This window comes from Rhipicephalus sanguineus, chromosome 10, assembly GCF_013339695.2.
Source record: "Rhipicephalus sanguineus isolate Rsan-2018 chromosome 10, BIME_Rsan_1.4, whole genome shotgun sequence".
NCBI lineage: Eukaryota > Metazoa > Arthropoda > Arachnida > Ixodida > Ixodidae > Rhipicephalus > Rhipicephalus sanguineus.
The window spans coordinates 11,740,638-11,756,142 of record NC_051185.1 but is presented as its reverse complement, the minus strand read 5'-3'; the positions used below and the strand labels follow the sequence as shown (position 1 = coordinate 11,756,142).

Here is a 15,505-nt window from a genome sequence, read left to right as displayed (position 1 = left end):
TATACGGCAACACTAACCACTAACGGTCATAAGCTATCATTTATCCAACATTGATCATAACTAGCCGACATTAGCTCCCATTTCGCCATCACAAGCCTGTACGTTATGGTCAGTTATTGCGGAAACTGAATACCAACAGAAACAGTTTCTGATCATAGTTTCATGATCACCGCCGAAGTAAGCACAAACACCGGAAATAAAAATACACGCGGTACCAAGGCAGAGAAACTACACAGTGGCGCCATCTCACACCGCTCGAGAGCACATCTGCCCAAAAAATACCGTTCAGCTTCAGTGCGCGCACGTGTGTGTGTGTGTGTGTGTGCGTGTGTGCGTGCGCGCGTGCGTGTGATTGTGTGCGTGTGTGCGTGCGCGCGTGCTATACGAAGAAGTCAGGGACTGAGAATGACCCTCATATGTAGGTCTTATCACTGCAAAAAACAAGAAAATAAAGAACAGAACAGAAGCTCCTTACTGGGAAGGTTTGGAAAGGATTTTGCATCGATTCAAGATTCCACCTTCCCCTGAACTCACTAGTGGGCTGACCAGAGTTGCCAGTTCCGCTTATAATGAGCGGATTTGGGCTCCTTTTTTCCGCCGAGTCGCTTGTAGAATTTTTCAATCGCTTGTCGCGTTTTTTTTTTGCATTTTCTCAGCAAATATAGTTATTTTAGTGATCATCACGTTCACCAATGATACGTTTGTCGTTCACTAATAGCGCATTTGTCGATGACTGAGTAGTTTAGTGTTGAAGTCAAACATATTTTGGGGCAATCAACAAGTAACGGTAATTATGCACTGGCAAACGTGCATTCAACCGAATGGAGACCACCCTGGAGACAATGTTAAAAATAAATATCTGCTTTCGTTGACAGTTGTGCATATTTTCGCTGTACAAAATAATTCGTGATTTTTTCAACGCCCCTTCGTATTTCAGCGACATTTTTTATTATAATTTAAAGTATTTTCAAGAATGGGGAAATTCATCAAATTTCCGCTTCTTTTGGGCTTCTCTTGTGGTGGGTATTCGCTTGTTAGCTCGATAGAACCTGGCAAACTCTATAAAGCTCACAGATAATGCGGATACAGCGTCTGAAATTTAGTTATTTAACAATTATATATGGCAACAGTAACCACTAACGGTCGTAAGCTATCACTTAGCCGACATTAATCGTAGCTAACCGACATCATCCACCATTTAGCTGGCATTAGTCTTCACAAGCCTGTACGGTATGGTTAGCTGTTGCGGCAACTGTAGCAGCCTACTCGCTGCACTGACTGCATGGTAGGGTTGCTTGCCGTGGCCAGTGTTGCGACTTTTTGCAGTTAATACTAGAATAGCCCGGAAAAAGGCCAGTTAGTTGTACAACTCACATAATAAACACGTGACATGTGGTTTGTTATTCCACAGTCATCGATGCGGCTGATAACTGCTCCTACTACGGATGCCTCCATACAATATATATTGACACGTGTATAAACATAAACGACGATGACGATGGCGAGGTTTCAATGACTCCGGCTAGTGGGACAGTAGGTTTCGCAGGGAAAGACGAGGAAGACGTTTTTCTGTTCAGCTGATTTGAACACGCTGCTTCTCTGTCGCAAGTTGTCCTTCTCGTTTGTTCGCGTTGCACCGCGACACTGGTGGAGGTGCTGGACCGCAACCCTGCCTGATGCTCCACACTCCCACTGGCAGTCGTTCATCCAGCCCGGACGCACCTATCGCAACTCCCGTGCATCGCTTCAGTCGTCGGCTGCGCGGCCTTGCTCCCGAGCTCACCCCCTCGCCGGAACCCTCCACAAGGCGCCGTTTACCACTACCAATGGCCAACGCCAGCCCGCAACAGGTACTCCAAGCCAGCGGTCCTCCCGACCCATCTCAGGTAACGCTTTTTCAACCACTGGTTCCTGATCGCTTTGGTGGTGGCGCACACGAAGACGTTGAAGACTGGCTTGAACACTACGAACGTGTTGCCAAGATCAACCAGTGGTCTGCTGAGCAAAAGCTCTCCCGCGCCTATTTCTACCTTGACGACAGAGCTCGTACTTGGTATGAAAACCGCGAAGGCAGTCTGTCAACATGGCGCGACTTTCAACAGCAGATGATTGACACCTTCGCCAATGTCGATCGACGGGACCGCGCCCAGCAACTACTGGAGTTACGGGTTCAAAAACCCAATGAAACAGTCGCGATGTTCGCCGAGGACATGGCCCGTCTCTTTCGTAGAGCTGACCCACATATGACAGACGATAGGAAGTTGCGCTACCTCATGCGCGGCGTAAACAAACAGTTGTTCGCCGGACTTCTGCGCAACCCGCCAAGCACCGTGGCGGACTTTATCAAGGAGGCTACGGCTATCGAGCGGGCACTTCAACGATGCCGACAGTATGACCGCTTATCCAGCAGCGCCCAACTTCATGCCGCCACCATGACGTTTGACAATCACAGCTCCTTGCGTGACTTGATCAGAGAGATTGTTCGCGAGGAGCTGCATAAGTTGCGGACTCCGGTAATGGAAACGCCCATAGCGTCTGTCGTTGAAGTCGTCCGCGACGAAATCCGCCAAGCATTCTCGACGGCTGATACTCCTCAAGATCAGCGTCCTATGAGCTACGCTGCCGCCACTCGACGCCCACCACCCGTTCCACCGTCGTACCGCCAGCTATCTGCCGTCATTCCTTGGCCACCGCCGCAGGAGGACACATCGAGGCGACCTGCCGTCCTGCCGCCATACGACCAGCCAGCCATCCGCTGGCATGCCATGGCCTTCTCCACAAAAGGAGCCGTTGCGACGTCCACAGCTTCGCAAATATACAAGAAACGCAATATACAGGAAACGCCAGATAACTCCAGCCAGTCTTCAAAAATGTGTCGAAGCGACCAAGTGCGCGTCACTATTTCATGAAGTACGTGACACCATTTTTGTGCTCTGCGTAACTGGTTAATTAGGAAAATTAAACCAATTTGAAGCAACGAAGCAGGGATAAAGGTTTTAATTAGGAAGTTGTAGATTGGTTTGCAAAATTTCCAATTAGACAGTTTCTAACTTTCTGTTTATTAATTAATAGTATTTTCCTGCATACTGCAGATACCCGCGAAGAATAAAAAGAATTAAATATAAAACACGCGACATGCCCGCATGCACGCCGTGAATGCAGTGCCCCATAATGTTCCGCGATTTAAAACCATGATTTAAAATTGATTATGTACAGAGGAATACGTGTAAAATATATCGGCATAATTCTGTTATGTCTAAAAATAAATACTAAAGTGGATACAAGGCCATCAATGCATTGGCTGTAGTCACTGACCATGAATGATTATGCGAAGGCCGATTCCCTCAAAGCCCAGCTCTTGTCTAATAAGCAGGTCTGTCTTGAAAAGAGTCAAGGTTATGGATAGCACCTAGGATCGCCTAATTCGGCTAATGGCGAAGCATCGTGTCATCCCCTGCGACGCTTCCCAGTATTAAGCGCCGTATCAAAAAAGGGCCTCATTACTAAACATAATCGTTACGGATATCCTCGTGCAAAAACTATAACCCTCTCACACGTGCGACTCAACAAACCAGGGGAGCAAGAGCACCGAACAGAAAAAAAAGAAAAGAAAAAAGGACGGAATAAACAAGCCTAGGCAGTCTCCTCCCCTCCCCATCCTCCCATCACGGTCGCCGACTCTGGCGCGACGTGGAAGAATCTTTTTCCCACGGAAACCAGGCTGGGCCGCTTGCCGCAGAAGAAGCAGCAGCAGAGCAGCAGCAACCGAGAAGACTGCATCGCGCAGCACAGGGGCAACTTGCGGGGCCGAGTGGGGAAGGTCATCGCACCCCGCGATCATGCGTGTCATCATGTATATCCTCACGCCGGCGCTCCCTTCGCTGCCGCCGCCGCCGCTCTCTGAATAGACAAGAGAGTCCCTGTGCACACGAGGACCGGACGTTGTCGTCAGGAGGAAAAGTAAAAACACTACCACAACGCCAACCGTCCAACCAGCTCCAGCACGCGAAAGAAAACCGGCGGCAGAAAAACCAACAAGACAAACAGTCTAGAGATCGATGGACGCATTAACGAACACGAAAGGTTCAGCTTCTGTTTCTCCCTGTTGTTGATACTGCAGCGACGGCCCGCAGTATACCGTGTTTGCGCATGCGCGGCTTCGCCCGCAAGAGCGTAGAGAAACAGTTCAGAGACCTGACAAGGATTTTGTTTTTGGTTTCGGGTGACTGACCTATACGCACAGATATGTTTCGCTCGCGTGCTGTGTCAGTGCTGCTTCTGTTTCCCGTTCATATGAATCTAGCCTAACACAATAACGAGCTGTCACCTAACGAGGAGCTTTTCCGGTGGTTCGTGACGTAACCGCCTCTTTCCCGGCGCACTGGCTGTGATTGCTTGTTGCGCTGCTAACCGCAAGGGCGCAGGTTCGATTCCCGGACGCGGTCGCATTTCAATGAGGGCGAAATGCAGGACATGCCAGTGTAGTACATAGATTTATGCGCGCGTCAAAGAACCTTAGGATAACGAAATTACATTGGTCCGGAGTTCCTCAGCACGGCAAGCCCCGTGTTTCGGTGCGCGTAAAGCCCAAATTTAATTAACTTGGCGCGCTTGAATATTAGGTCGCGGCTCCTTCCCCCGTGCCGTGATGATGACGGCGCGCAAGCGCCTGATTGTACAAATATCGACGGGTGACTCGTGCTGAGAGATTCCAGTGGCGCACGTCCTGAACGGCCTTATGGGAAGCAGGTATAGCGACATTTTGACAGGCTTCACCTAACCTTTATATACGAAGCTCCTCGAAATGTCCTTTGATACGCTTTCGAGTTTTGTGAGCGTTCTCTTAAAAAAAAAGCAAAAGGAAAGAAGGCAAGATGCAATGGTGCCTAAATTTACGTAACTGCAGGGGTTTTACGTCCCAAAACCACGGTGATTATGAGGGACGTCGTAGGGGAGGGCTCCGAAAATTTCGACCACCAGGGGGTTCTTTAACGTGCACGTAAATCTAACCACGGGCGCGCCTCTATAGCATTTCGCCTCCATCGAAATGCGGTCGCCGCGGCCGGGATTCGATCCCACGGTCTTCGGGTCAGTAATTAAGCACCATAACTACTCGACCACCGGGGCGGGTCCGAAATTTTACAGCAGCGGCGAAGTAGAACTGGTCACTGCTATGTGAGCACAGTAAAACACAGTTCAGTTGGGCGCCACCAACCCGTAAACACTGAACGGTTTACGGCCCTGGTAACTCGGCTATTCGAAAGCTGCAAAAACTTTGCGGACAAACTAAACCCCTCCATACTATACTGCTGTACGCCTTTACTGGCTATACAGTCACCGATTCGAATAATTCGAAGGTTTTCTCAGACTCCCGGGCGTTCAATCTACGTTATTTTTTTTTTCTCCCTTGGGTCCCAGTGTGCAGATCATTCGGCATAAGAGAAGCACTTCACTGAGAACGAACCGTCCGCCCATTCGTTACAGAGACCTCGGTTTTAAAATATGCGGCTCCCTTTTATTATTTGTGTCCCCATCAACTCTCCCGGCTACAAGCGCGCGAGGCCACCAATCGCCGTCGCTATCTAGCGGGCTATCGTCGGAAATGGGCTATACGTCGTGAACATCTCGGCGCTTAGTTTCCCATCGAGAGAACCGTGAGAATCCCGCGAGAAATTCGAACGACACGCCTGCGTCGAAAGTAAAGCACGTCCTTCGAAATAATGCCTCCCGTGCGCTTAGAAGGCACGCACTCATTATGTCACTTTAACCCTGTAATGCCTAATGTACCATATATGCTAGTTGTTTCTACAAATTCAGATGTATACATTCAAAACGTAAGCACAGCCTGTAACGTAACCCTTTTGATAAGCTGGAGAGAGTTAACTTGCAGATAGCTCAGCGAACCAATTAGTATTTCATTAATTAGCAGCAACTCCAATAACAGTTTAGTCTGTTTCTTGTACTGATATACACGAACATTTGAAACAATATGTTTCAAATGTTCGTGAAGGAGGACACTGCCTTACAGGGTTAACAAACAGATCAGGCAGAACAGAGGACCGGCGGTCCATTGGAGTAAAATGAACTATAGTGCAGCGGACGCGGAAGATATCGCTGGGGAAACTGACATGTCAGTGGTAAAATAATGTGACAGATTACTATGACTTCAAGAATGTGGGTAACAGCACAAGGAAGGGCACCAACACACACACACACACACACACACACACACACACACACACACACACACACACACACACACACACACACACACACACGAAGCGATGCGCTTTTAATTGTTCTATAGTATGCGCCAACCAGCCCAAATTCACACTTTATTATAATTACATCCTTTAAAGCAGTAACTGATTACAGTTAGCGATTACCAGCACACGATTTTGAGGGTTGAGTATACTGAAAACCGGTTCCAACTTATAGCAATATTGTACGAATACATTCTCATTGCATCATTCTGCAACCATTCACACTTTATTTATAATCACTATCACATTTCCAGCTCTTCCTTAGCTCGTCAATGTCTTTCTTCGTGTTCATTTAGTTTGTTCTGCCCTGTTCACCATACGATATTGTATTGTAAGCTCACTAAGCAATGTAACCTTCAGGTTTACATTGCTTTTACTAAACGATATGAACAGCATACAGCAAAAACGTTACTTGCGGTGTCACAAGGCAACTAGTTCACCGTAGTAAGGCGTCGTTACCATCGAAGCTGCTGTCTCACGCTTTCTCCTGGATTCTGGTTCTGAAAGTTTTATGGAAGCAGGATCCGGGAACTACATTGTGGCCAGTCGTTAAACTTGCCGAAGTTTACAGTACACAGTGACAGAGACGTACAGAATAGCGCTGGTGGCGCCATCTTACGGCGTTGACGAGCGTCGAACACAGTGTGTGGCCTCCGAGAACAATACAGCGGCCTTCGCTCGACCTCGAAGGATACGCACGGAGTGACAGTTGCCGCAGCATGCTATACCAGCCTGTTAAAGCGAAAGCCATGAAAGCAACGAGCATTATTGTACAGTACTATAGATTGAATTTCCTTTTGTGAAACGTGCAATGAGGCAGAAAACCTAAACGGGCAGCGGTTGCGTGGCAACATGCGTCGTAAAATGACGTTTACCCGCACGACCCATGCTGCAAACGTCTCAGATGCTCCGGTATTCCTAGGGCTTATTAAAATTCATTTACGAATATGTGCTACGACTATATCAGAACACTAACGCTACAGGAAACAGTCACGTGCCAACCAAACTACGAATGACTCCTGCGAAAGTAAGTGTTACGGCCGCCTGAAGCATCGCTTGCCACCGGAATATTTTATTGGGCATTTTCAAGCGGCTTTTTAGGCTTTCCACGGTGTCCCTGATCTGTTCTTTTCAGCCTACCGACAACTCTCTTGACACGTCGGCAAACAATCCGACGTGGTTAAAGAAAGACTGGAGTTCACGACGGGCGAACGTATTAGCTAACCTAAGTGGAGCACACGAAACAGCACTTACCAGAAAGACAATGCACCACGCTCGCTAAGATGAAAAAAAAAAAAAAAAAACAGAAAAGAGAGGGTGGCAACAGCAAAAATTAGAACGCAGAAGAAAAAGCAACAGGACACAAATGCAACGATTGCCCCGTCCCCGCTGCTAACGCCGTGAATGCGGAGAGCATTCGCAACAAGGAGAGTCTTTTACGAGCAAAGCAACAGTAAGCGGTACTGCAGAAGACCGACAGACGTTCGCCAATAAGGAGAAGAAAAAAAAAAAAACCTTTCCTTGTCCCATCAAAAGGAAGTAGAAGATACGAAAGAGAAATACAAGAAAAACAAAAGAAGAAATGACACCTAAGAGACCGGCCTTAGCAGCGGCCGTTGCGAGGCGCGTAACTGAGGCGCGAGAAACGGAATGGTAATAAATAACCAATAAAAAAGCCAAACAACAATCGCGTCGCAGCATCTATCCTTTTGCGCCGTTCTCCACCTCGCGTGAACGATAGCCGAGAAAAACAGAATATCGTCTCCTGCTAGCGAAGATCGGCATCACTGACGCTAGCCACTGCCTTTGTACGCGGAAAGAAGGTCTGGAAGAAGAAGACGACGAAGAAAAAGAAACACTGGCGCGAAAAGCCGATGAAGGTTGCGTAAGAGCCTCGAAGCAACGAAGGCTGCAGCTACGCAAACGTGTATGTAGAGCGGCGATGAGAATAAAATAAAAAGAAATAATAAGGAGGGGGCGCGTAGGACGGATGGAGAACTGAAGGCAACAGAAGACGACGGTGTCGAATGAAAGACCTGGGGCATCTGGAGAGAGAGAGAGAGTGAGAGAAAAAAAGGAACAAGAGGAGGAGAGGAAGAGAAGCTTGGGAAGAATGTCAAGGTCTGCGAGACCATCTCGTGAGTGAGAAACGAGCAGCAGCCGGGAGATGAAGCCGGTTCCTGCCCGTCGTGAAAAAGAGGAAGGGGAAGAAGAAAGAGAAACGGTGCAGCGGACTGCCGTGACTGCAACATCGCGGAGCTTGGAAGAGCGAGAAGCGATCGTAGCGTTTATATATGCAGTGTTTGAGGGGATGCAAACGTACTCGATACCCTTCTGAAGCACTTGATACTGTCTCTCGCACTACATGTCGAGTGACTGTTGCACGCAACTACGTTTGTTGCTACACGATGCGCGAAAGTTCGTTATACAGCAACCGTGTTCAGTGCTGCCTTGTAAAAGCGCGCCTGCACTCCTTCGAATGAAGCAAACTTTTTTTTTTTCTAGTGCCCCCTTATGGTTCCTCTGTGAAAACGGGATAAAAAGAAAAATCAATACGATCTTGTTCGCAGTGTCCGCCAACGATACACTGAACCTACACGTCGAGGTAGACTTAGCGAAAATGTACGAACCTTAGAGACTTTTTTGTTTAAAGAAGAGTCGAGTAATGTTCTCTGCTCGAGTTAGTTCTCGAGGCGAGCGATTGAACTAGTGGAACGCGCGAACATTTCTCAGAAGCTATAGTTTTCGAATACATCGCATCGTGAAGTGTGATCAAGCAAAAGCAACAACAACAACAACAATAATAATAAAAACAGTCAAAGTGAACACGCCCCGTCTTCTAGCGCACCCACACCGTTCCGGGCAAGCCGCGACAATGTGTATTCACATTTCATCCAGGCATCGTACTCGGCTGTCGTGAGACCGAGTTGCTAGCACGCGGTTGTAACAAAGACGCCAGGGAGATCAAAGATCATCAAAGCTGCAAAATATCATTGAATAAGCACGTCCTCATTACAGCTAACTCATGAAGAAATCAATTTCCTATTACTAACCTGCATACTGTTTCAACTCGCTCACGAAGGCATCAGCTGCTGCATATCTTACGTTATTTTAAACGTGTTTCCACCTTTCATCTTCTCTCCTCCAATCTGATATGACACGACCTGATATGACCTGATATGAACTTTATATCTGATATGACCTCTATATGACACGCCGCAAGATACGAGTAAGCCAGTCGTGAGTGCGCATCATCTGTTCTTCAACGTGTCCCTGTATGTCGTCCTCGTTTCGTAGTACCAGAGTCCTGCTGCAAGTACTCTGGTAGTGCCCAGCGCAAGAAGTAGGCATGAGATCCCGTATTTCGCAGCAGTGCACGCTATTAGCGAGTACATACGGTATGGCTGCAGGCGTAGCATACCAGCCGGCAACACGAGTTGAAAAGAAGTGGAGGAGGAGACTGAATGGAAGAAAGGGAGGGTTCAGCCGCGGCACGATGATCTACATCGGCGACGGGTCCCTCGCCGGCGGCGCCTCGATTTCGCCGTCCAGCGGTTTTCGCTTTCCGCAATGCCCAAGGACGCGCCGCACTGCGCCTGAAGACGAGTCGTGCAAGACGGCCTATACAGAATGCAATGTCGCCGTGAAAAGTTATATTCAGTGAACTGAGACCAAATGAAAAATTCGGGCTCTGAGACTTGCTAAGCCGGAACAGAACGCGAGACCAATAGAATACTGGAGCTCAGCGTGCCATGACGTCATAGATTTCTTGGGTGGTGCAATTGATAGCTCACTGTTAAAGAAGGAATACAGCGGATTCTAAATGAGCCAGGGTTTTACAAATAGACTGTTTCGAAAGCTTTTCCCGCGGCCAGTCATTCGCTACTCAGTTAACTTCGCGATCACAAGCTCATCTGTAGAAGAAAAAGAAAACGAGCGTGAATGTTGAACTTTTCAAAGCTTATTTCGCGCCGTAACGCCAACATCTGTACTGTGTGACGTCACGCACTTCATAGCACGTTTTCGTATTTTGATGACGCTAGCTCCAAAATAGTTATGCTAAGAACTCAAGTCATTGCCTACCACAGATTTCAATGTAATCTATGCCTGAATAAGCCAATTTATATATGTATATATATGCCCCAGCAGGCACTGTCAAATTCTGCGACGTCACGGTAAATGTGCGAGAGCTTCAAAACAACGTCGCCAGCGTTTTTTTTTTTTTTGCGTGTTTCCTGGCTCACTAATTGTCTTCTCGCAGTGGGAGTGGTATTTTATTGACATTACGAAAAAAAATTTTTTTCCCTCTTTAGTATCCCTTTACAGTGGGCCTTTGGTATATCTGCCGGACAGGGGCGGCGTTGGCAAGAAACGGGTCGGCGAACAAATATCTAGCAAAAAAAAAAAAAAGCACTGCGACACACCCACCACCACGAGAAGCGCGCCTAGCTGCTCCGAAAGGCAGGCAACTGCGACAAACGCGACCCACAGGTTGATTTGTGACACGCTGAACGAACGAAAGATGCGTACGCCAACAAACAACCGTTGTTTATAACACGGCTGAGTCCACACGAGGCACGGCTAGCCGACGTTGAGATGCGTCAAATATTTGCAGCGCCTGCCAACGCGACCACAAATAGAATAAATAAGTCGGCGGAGGACCATACGTGGCGCGCTCGTGAGATATTATTAACGCGTCGCTCGAGGCGCGAACGAAGGCTGTTACTAAAAAAGAAAAAAAAAGGGGCGGAACCCAGAAAGAAAAGCAACACGGCGACAAAAAAAACAAAGGATCTCGATATGCAAAAATAAGGGCTAAAGAAGAAGACGGAAGAAGCATAAATGAAGCACGAAATAATTTCCGGGGTATTACATCCCAAAACCACAATACGATTATGAGAGACGCCGTGGAGAGGGCTCCGGAAATTTCGAGCAGCTGGGATTCTTTAACGTGCGCATAAATCTAAGTAAGCACAAGGGCATCGAGCCTCCATCGAAATGCGGCCGGGATTCGATCCCGCGACCTTCTGGTCAGCAGCCGAGCACCATAACCACTAGAGCAACGTGGCGGGGATAAAACACGAAAACATGCAAGGATACAAAACAAGCCGACGACGTAAGCGTATATCATAACCGTTGAAGTAGTGCGTACACTTGGAAGAAAAACACTAAACAGTCGAGGAAATAACAGAGGGAGGGAACGAATAAACATTAATCAAGATGAAAAAAAAATTTGTCACGTAGCAGACAGAAACAGACCGAGTCGCAGAGGCAAACAAAATAACACGTCGCACTCACCAACACACACGGTCGACGGAAGGTCGATGGCACCGCGGGATAAAAACCGCACGCAGTCAGTCCTCCACACCGCAACAAACCAGTCAAGCACCGTACACACAGCGCACCACCACGCGTCTGTGTTTTTTCACGGTCAAGCAGTGTGTGTGTGAGTGACGCAGGATGCGGCGCGGTTACCGCACCAGCGGCCAGTATAGAAGAAAGGTCGACCAGGGGCGGCCCAGCCGAGGTCAACGCGACAATTAGCGCCGCCCGACGCAGGAAAGCAAAAATAATAACTTCGGTCACCGCAACGAGTCGGCGTGTAAAGTACGGCTGGGCGCACTGACCGGTCACGCGACTCGAATCAGAAAGCAGTGCCCGTGGCGAAAATCAGATGATGAAAAAAAACGAAAACAAAACGCGTTATACCAGATGGCCGGTGGGATAAACAGAAAAATGTGTACAGCGCCGCGGTTTTTTTTTTTTTTTTCGTGCACACGCGGCCTTACGCGCATGCGCCGTCGCCGTTGCCATCCGCACGTTATAACAGCGGCCGTATCACAATGCCACTTCTTAATAATATATCAGGGGTTTTACGCGCCAAAACCACTATATGATTATGAGAGACGGGAGGGCTCTGGAAATTTCGACCTTCCGGTGGTCTTTAATGAGCAGTGACATCGCACAGTACATGGGCCTCTAGTATTACACCCAGTGTTGGCGGTAACGCGTTACAAGTAACGGCGTTACCGGTAACGCGTTACTTTTTTCGGTAACTTAGTAACGTACTCGTTACAATTTAGAAACTGTAACGGGTAACGTACTTACGTTAACATTTTTTTGGTAACGTGTGGTGTCACGTTACTCGTTACTTTTTCATCCTGGGGGTGCCGTTTTCTCAGAGCTCGCCCCGACAAATTCTTTTGTCGCAGCGTCGGACTGCTGTCGGCCTGCCAGGCATTCACCAAGAAAGCGCGGGCGGAATCGCTTTTTTTTTTGTGTGGAAATTGTGGGGACCAATTTCTTAAGACGCGCATACTCCTTTTGTGGACGTTTGGGCCATCGCCACAAAAAGCTTGATGAAAGCAGCATAATTCACCACGAGAAACTGTACGGACATGCTTCTCGTGGAAGTGGATGTAGACGATGGATTGCTGACACCTGTGCCCTTTCATGCCCAAAAGACAGGCCGTCCGAAGAGAAAGCGCAAGGGCTGGTTTACTCCATACCACGTGCCGATCGTGAAATGTTTTACGTGGGGGAAACGAAGAACTCCCCCGAGAGGCTGCTACAACATAAAAACGATGTCCGCAATTTCGCGTGACAAAGGAGTACACTCGCTGAGCATAGCATGGTAAACGACCACCGCATCGAATTCGACAACTCCCGCGTCGTCGACTTAAGCAGCTTTCTGTGGAATTCTGGCCCGTCCAAGCGACTGCCGGTAACGTCAACCGGTCTACAGGTGCGCTGCCGATCGATATTCTGCCTTATTGTGGAGAATAGGCGTGACCCCCGGCAGGAAGAAAACCCTGAAATAGAATGCGAGCGGGACGCGAAACGTAGAATTTTTTCGTGTAACGCAAGAAAAAAAAATCTTTTTTTTTTTACTCACTACCTTAATACCGCTGTCACACGAACAGCCTTAACAGCTAGTCTAGGTGGTGTTGCTTAACCGCGGTTAAGCTAACTACGGTTACGGCTAACCACGGTTACAGGTAGCTACACGGCAGACATTACCGCAGTTAGTGTACTAATCGTGGTTATTGTAAACGGGTGATTCCACGAGGGATCGACACGGATCCGAAAATAGATATTTTAGATTTGATTGATTATTTTATATTTTATGCATGTCCCATGCTAGTAGCCCGAAAAGGAACTTAATTTCCTTATTAACTGCATAATTTACGAGGGAAAAAATATCAAACATATTCAATCTGGAGGGACCAATTTCATTGCCTGTCGTTCTCGAAAGTTCACGACGTTGCAAAAAACAAATATTATCGTTACAAAGAAGATATTTTGTGTATGAAATGTATGCGCAACAAAGAGTAAAGTAACAATATTTGAAACTTGTAGAGCTAAGGAAACTGTTTTTGAAAAATGTCTAAATATTCGACATTTTATAGTAGCTACAAAGTTGATAAGGCTTATCAACTTTGTTTTAAAAATAAATTTTGCTTTTTCTATCTGCAACTGCAGCGAAGTTTCTGGTTATTGAACTCCTGAGCCAGTGAGGCTGATGTTGAACACCCTCACATAAACGCTCGCAATTTTTGCGGTAATTATACAGGTTAAAGTGAACAAAAAATATTTATGCACAGATATTTTTTTACGTGACTAGCGCATTTAAGCATTTCTTTACTACTACAAAATTCGCCCATCTATTTTGCTAGCAGAAGCACACCATCAGAATTATTGTAAATTTCTTGAGATTTCATTGATGCTTTCTTTGCGAATAGCGTTGATGATTGAATGTCATATTCTGTATAATGTCACATTGAGAAAAACGGCTTCACCATGTGTCAGAGTCAGAAGCCATCACACGTAACTCTAAAGGCAACTTTAAGCCACTATACCATTGCTAACGTCCGGTACATTGTGAAAGTAATACTCGTTAAATCAGCATTTTGGGTATATTCGTTGTTTGGGTTAGAAGTTTTATGTGAAACATAAATTTCAGATTTAAATTATTGTTATTGTGGGTTCCTGCGGCAAAGATAATAATAATAATAATAATAATAATAATAATAATAATAATAATAATAATAATAATAATAATAATAATAATAATAATAATAATAATAATAATAATATCTGCGGTTTAACTCCTGCGGCAAAGACACATCGAATAAAATTTATGATTGCGGAGTAACGGCAGAGGTAACGTCCGTTACTTTTTTTCGGTAACGGTAACGGTAACGCGTTACATTTTTTTGTAGGTAACGTAGGGCGGTAACGCGTTCCTTTTTTTATAGTGTAACGAGTAACGTATTTAGTTACTTTTTTTCAGTAACGCCTGCAACACTGATTACACCTCCACCGAAATGTGGCCGGAATTAGATCCCGCGACCTTCGGAACAGCAGTCAAGCCCCATTGCATCAAAATCCTACTTATTGAGACAGAATATGCCGCAAGAAACGCATAATACTTTTACGAAAAGTCAGAATTAATATTTGAATAATCAACTAAGTATCAGTAATTAACCTACACTGAAAACACTATACTGTATGCATCTCAATACACGAGCTATATAGCCAGTGACTTCGAAAGCACTTGGAACCAAGTCTGACGGTGAAACTAGTTCGAACGTATTCGAACAACAATCAAGCAAATTAGGAACGACTGGAAGCCTTCAAACAACGTAGATGCAAACGGGCAAAGCAGCGCATCGCTTCAACTATGGCAGTGGTTCTCAAATGGGGATCCGCAAAACCCATTCTAAAAAAAAAAAAGTCACAGTTTCGCTGCAAGGGCGAAGCAATGAATGCGATAGCAAGAAACTAATGCTATACGAAGTGAGGCTCGCCAATGGATACTCTCAGTTTGAACAGCGCTCCTGTTGCAAAGGCGGCCGAAGCAGCGAAGGAAACTAGCGTGCTTCAAGTGTCGAGCTGTGACACTTGATAGTTCGCGCTCATCTTCTGCTTGTTCGTTTAGCGGCGTCCCTTGAGCTCGAGTGACTTTCGTACGCTCCGTAACATGAGCGCGGACATCACGGTGAAAGCTTGAAACATTCGTCTTCCCCTCACCACGAGAAAACCGCGTGAGCAGACAGCGGAAGGGCAAGGTTCTCCCTGCGCAAATATAAGAAGAAGCGAGCGAGCTCGCCGACGACTTTTAAATGCGCCCGTCGCGCTCCTAGCGCCATCTCGCTGGTAATGAAGAAACGCTTATTAGCGCCTGCCATCTCTGAGTCCGTCCAGCGGTAAAGGGTGTGTATATAACGCTCCCCGTTAGC

General features: G+C 46.8%; 1 protein-coding gene across 2 annotated transcripts in view; it reads right to left on the bottom strand.

The window, feature by feature from the left end:
• LOC119407049 (phospholipid phosphatase homolog 1.2 homolog) overlaps positions 1-15,505 on the bottom strand; it is an 83,954-nt gene that overhangs the window by 31,431 nt on the left and 37,018 nt on the right. The window contains exon 1 of one of the 2 annotated variants that reach the window (XM_037673885.2): positions 11,562-11,837. The exons of the other annotated variant lie outside the window; for it this stretch is intronic. The gene's annotated coding sequence lies outside the window, so the exon portion shown is untranslated. Of the gene's footprint in view, positions 1-11,561; positions 11,838-15,505 lie in introns of those variants that run through there. 2 annotated transcript variants of the gene reach the window in all.